Here is a 12,681-nt window from a genome sequence, read left to right as displayed (position 1 = left end):
TTTCACCACTGGGGACCTGAGGAATGATTTATATGGTACCAGGTCACTGAGTAGGTATGTGATATTGAGTTTCCCCTCCTTTCAGGCGCTCAGAGTGAGCTTGCAGCATTGAAGAATTGACAACCATGCAAACAGCTGTTGGTATTTTACTGAGGGAGAATTGTGGCCTATCGGGATTGTGGATTATCTTTCCACAAAATTACCTATTTCTCACACTGGAAGAAATGCAAGTAGAGTGAAACAGATATGGGATTAGTGGGTCGAGGAAGCCAATAACCCAGTCACATTAACTTGCGCGAACACATACAGTAGTTGGTGTCCATGGAAACTGCGGAATGTACTGCCACATCGCAAACACTTGCTCAGGAGGTAAGGCATGTGGCACATCAGTCCGTCTGCTCACTACAGGTGTGTAAGACTGCAATGGTGTGGAAATGTCAGGCTTGGAGGTATGAATGGCTTGCCATCATAGTCTTTAAAGAATCAGAATCCTGCTTCTGCTTTCAGAACCATGTCTGGCAGCAACAGGACACATGCCTGACAGAGACCTGCTCTGATGCATTCTCATACTGACCCAGCACTTGGAGTGATGGTATTGTGTGCCATAGTTTTTGCATACAGTGTGCATCGCTTGTGTGCTAAACAGCAACTATTGCATCGCAGAGGTGTTTGCTTGTTCGTGTCGTCTATCTTCAAGCCCTGCCTGGGGACCTGTACTGATAGAACAATGTGCGAAAATGTGTGGCACTCATCATCCGATGTTTCCTGGATGAGCATCATGCCACAGCTTACGGAGACTGTGCTCAGGGCCGGATTTAGAGGTCTGGAGGCCTCGGGGCAACAGAGGAGCGGCCCCAAATTATTTTCCAAATAAAATGAACAATTTTTTCAGTCGAGTTTTCCAATAAATAATTTATAGTGAAATCAAGTAGATTCTCTTAGTATTTAAAAAAACACACATAAATATAATCGGAGACAAGAATTATATGAAATTATTATGGGGGCCCTCCGTTTGTGGACGCCCCGGGGCTTTCGCCCCGGTTGCCCTCCCCTAAATCCGGCCTTGCCTGTGCTTCACTGTGTCACGTCTCTGCTACTGTTTCCTATACGGAAATGTACTTATATTGTCTGTTGTGCTGTTAGGTGCCAACGTTTCTGCGCCTGTGCACCTATACTGATGCTTGCCCAACACACTATCATCTGCACTGCCAGATAGTGCACGTGTTACACAGTATGATTAAAACCACAATGTGTATGTGCAGACAGACCCGAAAGATGTGTTTATTTGTAAAAAAAAAAAATACTCTAGGTACAAAATAATGCAAAATCGCACAACAAACAATGACATAATGACAATAGTAAAAAAGAAAGAGATAAAAAACATCAGATAAAATCTTCTGTCATATTAAAATGTTCCACATACTTTTCAGGGATATGATGGATATTATTAAAATCTCAAGAAATTTACATTGGACACAGATAAGTTATATATTGTAACAGGGCAGGGCCACGAGGTGCTCGCGGGCCCGGGTGGGTCACGGCTAGTGGTGGGCTTACCTGTTACTTTTGAGTATCAGTGAATTCGATTCCTGTGAAATACCTATAGTTAACTGTGAAAAACCAGTGAACGTGAAATCACTATCTATTAGTGCTCGTAACTACTGATGAATGGTGAAATGAAGCGGTTCAGTGAAATCACTGCCGACTAGACCTTACAACTTCTACTGTCTCCCGGTGAGTTGTGAAATTACACACATGCAGTGTTTTCACTGGAACCATTCATATTGTATAGCATCTCGAATAGAGTCGTTTTTCGTAGTAAGGAAGATAAATTAAATAACATTTTTAATGCTTAAATTACTTTTTTCCATCGAGCAAAGATCGAATCAATCACTAAAATAACGGGCAATGTTTTGAATGTTTTTTTGGAATTTTTCCGAATATCTAGCTAAATAATTACAATTTTTCAAGATGGTGGTCAAATGTCATTAACGGTAACGGCTTACTGGAGGCTGGTAGAAGAGAATTTTACGTCTCTTTAAGGATTTTTTACCATGTTTTCTTCCTAAATAGAACATTTTGGCATTTACCAAGGATCCAATCATGAACAAGAATCGATCGAATCAATCACTAATTTAAATTGTGATTTTTTTATTAATTTTTAAATTTTTACCGATCTTTTCGGATAATAAAAACAGATTTTCAAAATGGCGGGCGTAATGTCATCCAAGATGGCTGCCGAGGTCCCCATCATAAGAATCGAGAGGCGAGCACGACCGAATGTAACTGATTCCTCACGATTGGCAAGCTAGCAAGCCATAAAATGTTAGTCCCATAAGAAATACATTAGGCTCGAACAAACGTTTATATACTACTAACAACTATAAATGGATATTTAATGGGTTACTAACTTTTTTGTTATCATTTTAATTCCTTTAACTTAATCGAGCATTCATTCTTTAAAATACTTGAACTTTCAGTAGATACATGTTTTCTGATATTAGTATCTGTCTAATGGAAAAAAGGTTGACGTCCCTTGGCTTCTGGCCCCAGATTCCCCGTTTACGTATTTGTCCTGTTGTGCCCGTCCTGCTCTCGTCGGTGAGGTGTGGGTCCAGGCCAACATGGCCGGGACCGGGAAATATGGGACCTGGAGGGAGAGTGAGGTGAGGAGGAAGAATGGTAGGCGGTTCCAAGGAAAACTCGATGTTAAGAGTTCCACGAGCCCCTTTTATTGTAGTTTTGAGAGCCTGCCGCAGCCTGGCGGATCCGTCGCGGAACGAGCGCCCTTCCCACGACGACCCGGACTCCCGGAAGACCGTCCCGTCCGTTATCACGTCCCGACACAAACTGGAAATTCTCCCACGTAACAATATCCCCGATTAAAGTCGCTCCACAAAGATGCGTGACACGTGCGTGGTCCGTTACGTAAAAAGTCTCGTAATGACGGCGAAGGTTCGGCGGTTCGTAACTACGTTTACGCGTTCTAGTACGTTCGACTGGTGATGTAACTTGTAAGACTCGTAAAACTCAACAGGGTGAGCGACTCGGCGGATGCAGCTCAGGTGCCGCGACAACCCGTGAAGTTCCACTGTCGTTGGACCACGAGCTCAGAAGACGTGCCTCACGAGCAGCGCGGAGCGGCGTGTACGTCTGTCTCTGATCGCACCCTGAACACCACTGCCCTTCCCCGCCCGCCAGCGGGCTGAGGCCTGCGGGCTGCTGATGAGGGGAGGAGAAGTCGGCCGGCGTGGGAGAGGCCCCACTCCGCGACGCGCCAGGCTGCGATTACATTACTAACACTGCGAAACATTTGAGAAAAGTTACAAAATTATTTACACAACTTAGCAAGACATTAATCAAACAGCGAATATACACATCAGTTAATTAGTTATAATTACAAAATATCCACAGTTATCAAGGCTCGTGACCATTTTAAAAAATATATAAAACCCAGAATTATTTATCACACAAAAGAAGCTCACTGGCATGCTAGGGCGCACACGGGTGCGTCCCTGGCCGTCGCACTTCACCGATGGTGCACTCGTATCGCAAGGGAGGACGTTGACGAGGCATAACGGCCTGAAGGAGCCGAGGAGGCACTTGGGTCGACGTCAAATGCCCCACCTCCGACGAGGCCGTTATGCTCGCCAATGCCTCCCTTTTACTCACATGGACGTGATACACCGGGCCGTGGCACTGGAGCACTGACCTGCTGAGTCCGGCGCCCTCGTGGTGTCGGTGCAGCCCGTACCTGTCGCCATGGGGCCGGCCGAGGTGAGCGGCGGCGACAGCGTCGCGGCGCCCTCAGCAGCAGGTGGTGGCGTCGCGTCCAAGGTGGCCCGCGTGACAGGTGCAAGGGGCATGGCACCTTCAGTGGCGCGCGGCAGCAGGCGGTGGCGTCGCGTCCAAGGTGGCCTGCATGACAGGCGGAAGGGGCGTGGCAACTTCAGCGGCGCGCGCGGCAGCAGGCGGCGGCATCGCGTCCAAGGTGGACCGCGTGACAGAAGGAAGGGGCGTGGCAACTTCAGCGGCACGCGCGGCAGCAGGCGGCGGCGTCGCGTCCAAGGTGGCCCGCATGACAGACGGAAGGGGCGTGGCACCTTCAGCGACGAGCGCGGCAGAAACCGGCATCGCTTCCAAGGTGGCCCGCGTGACAGACGGAAGGGGCGTGGCACCTTCAGCGGCGAGCGCGGCAGCAACCGGCGTCGCTTCCAAGGTGGCACGCGTGGCGGCGGTTGTGGCACGCCCTTGGTATCGTGCAGTTGTTGCACGCCCTTGACGTGCGTGGCAAGCGGTTGTGGCACGCCCTCATTACTAACACTGCGAAACATTTGAGAAAAGTTACAAAATTATTTACACAACTTAGCGAGACATTAATCAAACAGCGAATTTACACATCAGTTAATTAGTTATAATTACAAAATATTCACAGTTATCAAGGCTCGTGACCATTTGAAAAAAATATATAAAACCCAGAATTATTTATCACACAAAAGAAGCTCACTGGCATGCTAGGGCGCACACGGGTGCGTCCCTGGCCGTCGCACTTCACCGATGGTGCACTCATATCGCAAGGGAGGACGTTGACGAGGCATAACGGCCTGAAGGAGCCGAGGAGACACTTGGGTCGACGTCAAGGTTATTATCAAGCATTTATGTTGTGCAGGCGACTGACGTGTCCCGGTAACGGGCCAGTGTCTGGAAGGAACTTGAGGTGGGGGTGAAAACCCCCGAGACGCGACGGCCTCAGTCATCCCTGCCGAACAGGGCCTGTAGCCGGGCAGCCAGCCGAACGGAGATGGGCTGGGGCCTCGAGTCTCGCAGCCGGTCGTCCGCTGGGCGTGGTGGCAGTGGCCGGCGCAGGGGAAGGTCAGGAATCTCAACAGGGAGCAGGATACTGATGCGGGTTTCGATGGGGAAGAGGAGCACGGGCGGATGAGGGAAGAGGGGGGAAGGCGTTGGTGAACTCGGCGGGGAAGAGGGGAAAGGTGAAAATTGGTAGGAGTGGCCGGGGCTGTACACTGGGCTCGGTTCGATGGCACCGGTAAAGTAGTATCTGTTGGTGGGCTGACCGCGGCTCCTCCTTGCGGTACGAAAGTTTACATTGCCGGAGGTGCCTGCGCCCTGCACACTTTCTAGGCATAGAGAGGAAAAAGGGGGGGGGGGGGGCTAGAGCATAATACTGAGGGCTGCTTCAGTGGAAGGAAAGCATGAAGGGGGGGGGGGGGTATATAGGAGACAGGAAGGAAGTTTCAATAATATTCCCCATATTTATCTGGGGGAAGGATAGCTACCAGGTCTGGTTGACCCCGAGTACATATACACAAACTCTACTCTTGCATCATGGTTATCTATACAGAGATTTAAAATATATCCTTCACATACCGATGTGTAAGCATTACATTTAACTATAAAAATTATCATAATCCAATCACTATGTACATGACATTTAACCTCGCCCTAGTTGTTCATAGGTGAGTTATTAAGTTCAGTTAATAACTATTGCCAGCCCTCTGCCATCTGTGGGCAGGTGGTGACACTACCCCTTGTGGGCCATAGACTGGGTAGCGAGTCGTGATGCACTCGGGGCTGAGGGTGTCACTTTGGCCGAAAAAAAATGGCAGACATGACAATTCGCCCCCTCCCCCTGTGGCCTCGGCTGGGATCGTCGCATGTGCCAGAGATCAGCACACTGGGCTTCAGTCCCAGCGTGGTCCTCTCTACACTGGTCATTACACTGAACTAGAGGTCACCGGTAATGTGCGGGTTTCGCAAGGCATTCCCGGGGCCGTATCTTCCTTCCAAGGCTATGGTGTCTCACTGGGGTGAGGCTGTAGTCATGTTGAGTGTCCTGGAGTTCTGCCGATGTCTTCTCTGCTTGCGGAGTTTTAGGCCGGGTATCCTGATCTAGACAAGGCGTCTCGTTGAAACTCCCCAGCTGGGCCCTCCGCAGCTACTTTTGGTGAGCTTTGATGGTTTTGTAAGGATTCCGTTCGAGGTAGAACACTTGTCCAGGCCTCCCCACTATTGGGTATGGGCCCTGCCAGGGCGGCGTAAGGCCGGCACAGAAGTTATCTTCTTGGGAAGACAAGGGGTGTGTCTGCCAGTAGACCTGCTCCCACTTCGAGTGCGGATTCCTGGGTTTCTGGTGGGGCAGTTGGCTGGGTTTGTTGGAGGTATCGGGCCTGGTGTGACCTGGCGATTTGGTGCCTGGCTTCGGTGTTGGGGGTAGAGCCTTTCCCTGCTGCTTTTTCATGGAACTGGATTCGGACCCCCCGCAGTTCCCAGTTTCCACTACATCCCAGGGCCCCATTATATCAGGTCTGCAGGGAGAATAAGATCGCCGGGATGTGCGAGTACCATTGCCGGTGGTCTTCGCGGAGCAGTAGGCGTAGTGCTTTCTTAATCTCCTGGTTCCTCCGCTCTGTGGGGTAACCTCGGGGGTGGTACAGGGCAGTGGTCCATTGTTTAGTTTGCCATTGCTTGCAGGCCTTGGTCCACTGTATCCTGGTAAATTGCTTCCTGTTGTCGGTGAGAATTTGTCTGGGGTATCCCCAGCGGGAGAAGACTTTATTCTCTAGAATTTGGATTAATTTCGGTGCTTTGGAAGTTCTCATTGGGAAGGCCTCCACCCATCGTGAGAATAGGTCGGTGATTACTAGTAGGAATCGGTTCCCTTGGGTACTTTTAGGATAGGGTCCCATGAGGTTGGCTGCCACTGTTTCCCAGATTCTGTTGGATTGGCAGGATTGAAGATGGCTGGGCCCCGCAGGGCGATGGGCTTTCGAGGTGTTGCACAAATGGCAATGTCCTACATAATCCTCTACATCCTTCTTTATTCCATCCCAAGTGTAGTTCTTTTGGATGGCCCTCTGGGTCTCGGCCATGCCAGGGTGGCCCACGAGATCTGAATCATGATAGGCCTTTAATACATGTTGCCTCAGGTCCCGGGCAACCAGTAGCTGGGGGTTGGCCCCTTTCTCTGGCCATCTCATTAAGCCAGCTGGGTGAAGGCGATGGTTTCGGATGAACTGTTGGGTGGCAGGGGATCTCTCGGAAGGCGGCATTGTTTGTAGGTCCTGTAGCCTTTGTACTAGCAGACAAATCCCTTGGTCTGCTTGTTGGCCCTGCTGTACGAGCTGACAGAGACTCTCCCTCAGGATTTCTGTTTGTTGGAGGTTTATCTCTCCTTCCTCAGGTAGCAGCAGGGAGTCGTGTTCCATGACCATCCTGTCACAATCTTGGAAGTTGTCGTCCAGTGGTGGTATAGTGGGGGCCCGGGACAAGGCGTCTGCAAACTCATTTTCTTTTCCGGGACAATGTTAAATGGAGAAGTCGTACTCTTGTAGTAGTAGTGCCTAGCGAGCGAGTTTGGACTTGCTGTATTTCACAGAACTTAGCCAGCGAAGTGCCTGGTTGTCCGTCTGTAGCATAAAGTGCTGGTCCTCTAGGTATATTCGAAACCGCTTGATAGCCCACATAATTGCCCAGCACTCCAGCTCGTTGCTGTGGTATTTCTGTTCCATACGATTCCCAGGCGTTGGTTCCTGGTAGAGCACGGCTCCCAGTCCTAGTTGGCTGGCATCTGTCTGTAATGTGAAGGGCTGAATCGGGTCGGGAGAATTGTTCCCGAAGGGAGGCCAGGGCTTCATCCTGGGCGGTTCCCCAATGGAAGCATCTTTGTGGACTCAGCAGGTCGGTAATAGGCCGACAGATACTGCCGAAATGTGGCACAAATTCTCTTACCAAATTGCAGAGGCCCATGAGTTTTCGGACCTGGCGTACGGATTTGGGGGCATTGGCTTCAATGATGGCCTTGATTTTTTCAGGATTGGCCTCGTTTCCTTCGGATGAAACAAGGTGTCCTAAATACTCCAGTTGTTGTTTCCCGAAGTGGCATTTGTTTAGATGGCAGGTCAGGTGGTGTAGTTGACATCGCTCCAGGACTTGGGCTAGGTGGATAAGGTGTTCCTCCCAAGATTTGGAGAACACTATGACATCATCCACGTATGCGAAGCAACATTTCCCAATGAGGTCGGGCAGCACGTCATGCACCATCATCTGTTGAAACGTGCTTGGGGCGTTATTCAGGCTGAAAGGCATGACCTTAAATTGATACCGCTCCCCAGTTGTGGTAGTGAATGCTGTCAGGTGCTTAGATTCCAGGTGCATGGGGATTTGCCAATATCCAGACTTGAGGTCCAGGGTCGAGAACACGCATGCCGTTCCAATGTATTTTAGGGTTTCGTGAATATTCACGGCTGGTGGCGCTGCGCTGGTAGTAGCATGATTCAGGGGCTGGACGTTGATGCAGAATCGCCGCGTTTTGTCCTTCTTGGTTACAATCACGATCTGGGAGTTGTAGGGAGATCGGCTGGGCTCTATGATGTCTGCCGCCCTCATCAATGCCACTTGCTCCACGATCAGCATGCATTTATGGTGCCAGGGGGCCCCTGGTCTGGTGTAGATGGGGTGGTTATCCTTCAGCATGATCTGGTGGCTAGCACTGGATGTGCATGGTAGTCTCCCACTAAGCAGGAATACAGCTCCATAGGGTCGGAGTGTATCCAGTAGCTGTGGTTGCAGAGGCTCGGGGAATCCCTGGTGTAGATCTGCTAATGTTAGCACGGGTGGCGTGGTATCGGCCCCCACCGAGTGACCCAGTAGAGGGTTTGACATGGAGCTGCTCCGAAGCACACCCTCTGGGCTTCAAAATCCATGACTGCCTTCTGTTCAATGAGCCAATCTTGGCACAGTATGAGGTCTTCGTGGAGTTCTTCGGCTACTAAGCAAGACACACTCACTTCCCTATCCCCAATGTGGCATGTCAATGAGGCCTGGCCTTGGATGACAATACGGGTATTGCGTTGTGTCAGCTGTGCATATTGTACTTGTGGGGCCATGGCTGCTCCAGTCTGCTGAACCAAGCTGGCTTTCACATAGCTGGTGGTGGCTGCGGAGTCTAGGAGGGCATATATCTGGTTGTCGGCTAGTTGTAAAGATAGGCGAGGAAGGAGCCGAGGGTGGTTGTTTTCGATACTCATTACTTGGCCCATTCCCTCGAATTCTCCCGGGGTCGCATATGAGCACCAAGGATCCTCCTTTTTCTTGGGGATGGTTCCAGAGGCACGTTTCCTTCCCCTTAGGCATTTCCCGGTGGGGCCTTCTGGTCCTGGTTGTCCCACTCCCGGCGCCGCACTCGGCAATTTGCGTTGAAATGCCGCTCTGGGCAGTACCAGCACTTTGGGACTTCCTGATGAGGGGCGAATTTTTTCTTCTCTTGAGTCGGGGAGACGTCAGTTTTACTAGGATGTGGACTTCGCGTCTCCTGGCAGTCACATTGTACAGCAGTGGCTCGGAGGCGTAGTTCGGACCTGTCCTGCGGGGCTGGGTATCTGAGGAATGGCTGCAGATTGGGCCTCACTAGTTCTAGGACTGTAGGTAGAAGTTCTTTGACACTACGGTCGGGGTATAGGCGTTCGAACAGTTTCTTCTTGCAGATCAAGAAACTTTCAATCTCCTCGCCTTCCTTCTGTTTGTGGCTGAATAATTGTGCAGTAAGTTCCGCGATCTGCGGTGGACTGCCGAAATGGCTCACGAAACTCGAGGCGAAGTCCTCCCAGGTGTTGTAGAGTCCGTCATGAGTTGTCCACCATCGAGTGGCCTCGCCCATAAGTAGTCCTTCGATTTGGTCGATCCATTCCATCTGGGTGGTGTTCTGGGACTGAAATGCCTGCTCCCATTGCCGGATCTGTTGAGAGGGGTCCCCATGGTCTTGTCCACGGAATGGCCTGAGGACCATTTTGCTGTCATTATGCCTGGGTTTGCCTTGGGGTTCTCGGCAGGTCTCGCACTTGAACGATAGCTCTGCGAGGTTCAGCAGGGTGTCTTCCCAGCCCAGGCAGGAGAGGTGGTAGTCTCGACGGCAGGTCTGACACGTCGTGATGACTAGGGCAGTCCAGGGGCAGCTTGGGGCGAAACATCGCCGAGGTGTCCCTGGAGATGGTTTCTGGTCCCGCAGTTGTTCTCGGCAGGAGCGACATACGTAGATGAAGTCTTGGGATTCCGGGTTCCGATCGGCTTGATACCGACATTGCAGGTGAAAAGGAGCCCTGCAACAGATGCAGGTGAGGCTGGGTCCTTCCTGGATTTTGCAGCCAGGTGCAGCGCATGGTTGGGATGCCATCTGGGCGAAGGAGGGCGCCACCAGGTGTTTGCTGTACTCCTGGAAGCGGGTGTTGGCTCCGGCTGCTCGAGTCAGATAGTCTTCCTAGACTAATTCGTGCTCCATGCTGGGTCCTAAATTGACGTGTCCCGGCGATGGGCCAGCGTCTGGAAAGAGCTTGAGGTGAGGGTGAAAACCCCCGGGGTGCGATGGCCTCAGTCGTCCCTGCCGAACAGCGCCTGTAGCCGGGCAGTCAGCCGAACGGAGATGGGCAGGTCGTCTGCTGGGCGTAGTGGCGGTGGCCGGCGCAGGGGAAGGGCAGGAATCTCAACAGGGAGCAGGATACTGATGCGGGTTAGGGAAGAGGGGGAAGGTGTTGGTGAACTCGGCGGGGAATAGGCGACAGGTGAAAATTGGTAGAAGTGGCCGGGGATGTAAACTGGGCTCGGTTCGATAGCACCGGTGAAGTAGCCCTGTTGGTGGGCTGACCGCAGCTACTTCTCGTGGCACGGAGGTTGACGTTGCCGGAGGTGCCTGCGCCCTGCACACTTTCTAGGCATAAATTGGAAAAAGGGGGGGGGGGGGCCTTGAGTCAATCTCGGGGGCAGTTCCAGGGTGGATAGAAGACCTAGAGCGTAATCCCAAAGGCTGATCCAGAGACAGTAGTGAGAGATGGTGGGGGTGGGGGTGGTAGGAAACATGAAGGAAGTAGCAATAATATTCTAATTTCTCTTACTCCTGTTTTTATTCCCTAGATTTCTCTGGTGGAAGGTATGGTTGACCCCGAGTACATATACACAAAGTCTACACTTCCATCATGGCTATCTATACAGAGATTTAACATAAATCCTTCACATACCTATGTGTAAGCATTACATTTAACTATACAAAATAACTATTGCCAGCCCTCTGCCATCTGTGGGCAGGTGGTGACACTACCCCTTGTAGGCCATAGACCGGGTAGCGAGTCGTGGTGCACTGGGGTCTGAGGGTGTCACTTTGGCCGAGGCCAGAAAAAAATGGCGTACGTGACACGACTTATGATTTGATTGTGGAAGCCTTTAAGGAAGATTATCACTATTATAAATATCTTATATCAACATAATTGTCAATTTAAGCAATAAATATCAAAGATTGTGATTGGTAGTTATTTAAAATCAAATAACTATAAGTGTACCGTTTTAAAATCCCTAACGTATGCTATGTCCTTCTCTAATAAAAGTGACATGTTAATACAATTATTTTGTTTTAAATGAGAAAATAAAACGAAATGGGTACAGAAACTAATTTAACATGTAAATGTTTGATCTTGTATACCTGGTCAGAGCTGTGTTAGTTCTTTGTTGTTCTCAGCTGGAGGTATCGTTGTCGTTGTCGGAGGGTTATTAAGCATGTACGAGGTAAATGGATCTCGCTTCTGCCATATCGATACTGAGTGCCGCGTTTAGGAGACGCGCTTCTTTGTGTTATTCAAAGTAACAACTTAACGAAAATTAGTGCAGACTGTAAATATTGGTAAGTTTAGACCCAAACGAATGAGGAAAAAAAAAAAACAGGTGCAGAAGTATCAAAGCACCGAAAAGTGGTTTTGCACTTGAAATTTAAATGCATAGGCTACTTATTATAATAACCAGTAATCAAAAATGAATCTAACACAACTCACTTGACGCTCATTCGGCGTGTCAGGTTACCTGCGAGCCAAACATACATAAAATTAGTAATATTTTTTTATTATATATTCATTAGGTACTCATTACCTATCTGCCTTAAGAATTAAAAACTCTCAAAATGGTGGGAATCTCCTAATGTAATATGACACTCTTGTGTCAAGCTAACACAACTCTGACAATTAAAACGCATTAATATTTACAGTTTCTTTCAATTAACAAGACTACCGACAGCTCCATATTAAATAAAGGCTGCGTGTATTCATGTACACACTTTAGATGTTATTAAGCTTACTTGTAATAATTTTCATTGTAATAAATTTTAATTTTGCATGAAAATATGTATCTAATGAAATAAAATAATAAAAGAACCAGAGTGATATTATAAATACTGTTGGTAAAGCAAAAATTCAATCAAATTAAAATTTTTATCTACATCTTCAGATATCAATTAATGATTTAATTAAGTAAAATAATAAAGATATATTTTAATTAATTTCTAATGAACATAAATAAATGCGATGAATCTTTATTCTATATATTTATTTTAATTATTAATACAAATAATACAATAATTTAAAATTTATAATGCAAGTAAAATATACATACGGGAACATAACCTAACTTGTATAAATACACTTGAAAATACACTTTAGAAGTTTATAAAAACTATTTCTATAACTAATATAACAAATAAATGTTTTTAATTGTATGGACCAGTATTCAATATCAATCACTAGAGTATATGATTTGAAAGCACATAGCTACATAATATTTATTTGTATGTAGCCTAATTTCAACTTGTCAATTTTTGCTGCATGCTGTGCGCACATCGTAAAAATTAAT

Source organism: Bacillus rossius, chromosome 2 (assembly GCF_032445375.1).
Source record: "Bacillus rossius redtenbacheri isolate Brsri chromosome 2, Brsri_v3, whole genome shotgun sequence".
In the NCBI taxonomy this organism is placed as follows: Eukaryota; Metazoa; Arthropoda; class Insecta; order Phasmatodea; family Bacillidae; genus Bacillus; species Bacillus rossius.
This window is presented reverse-complemented; position numbering follows the sequence as displayed.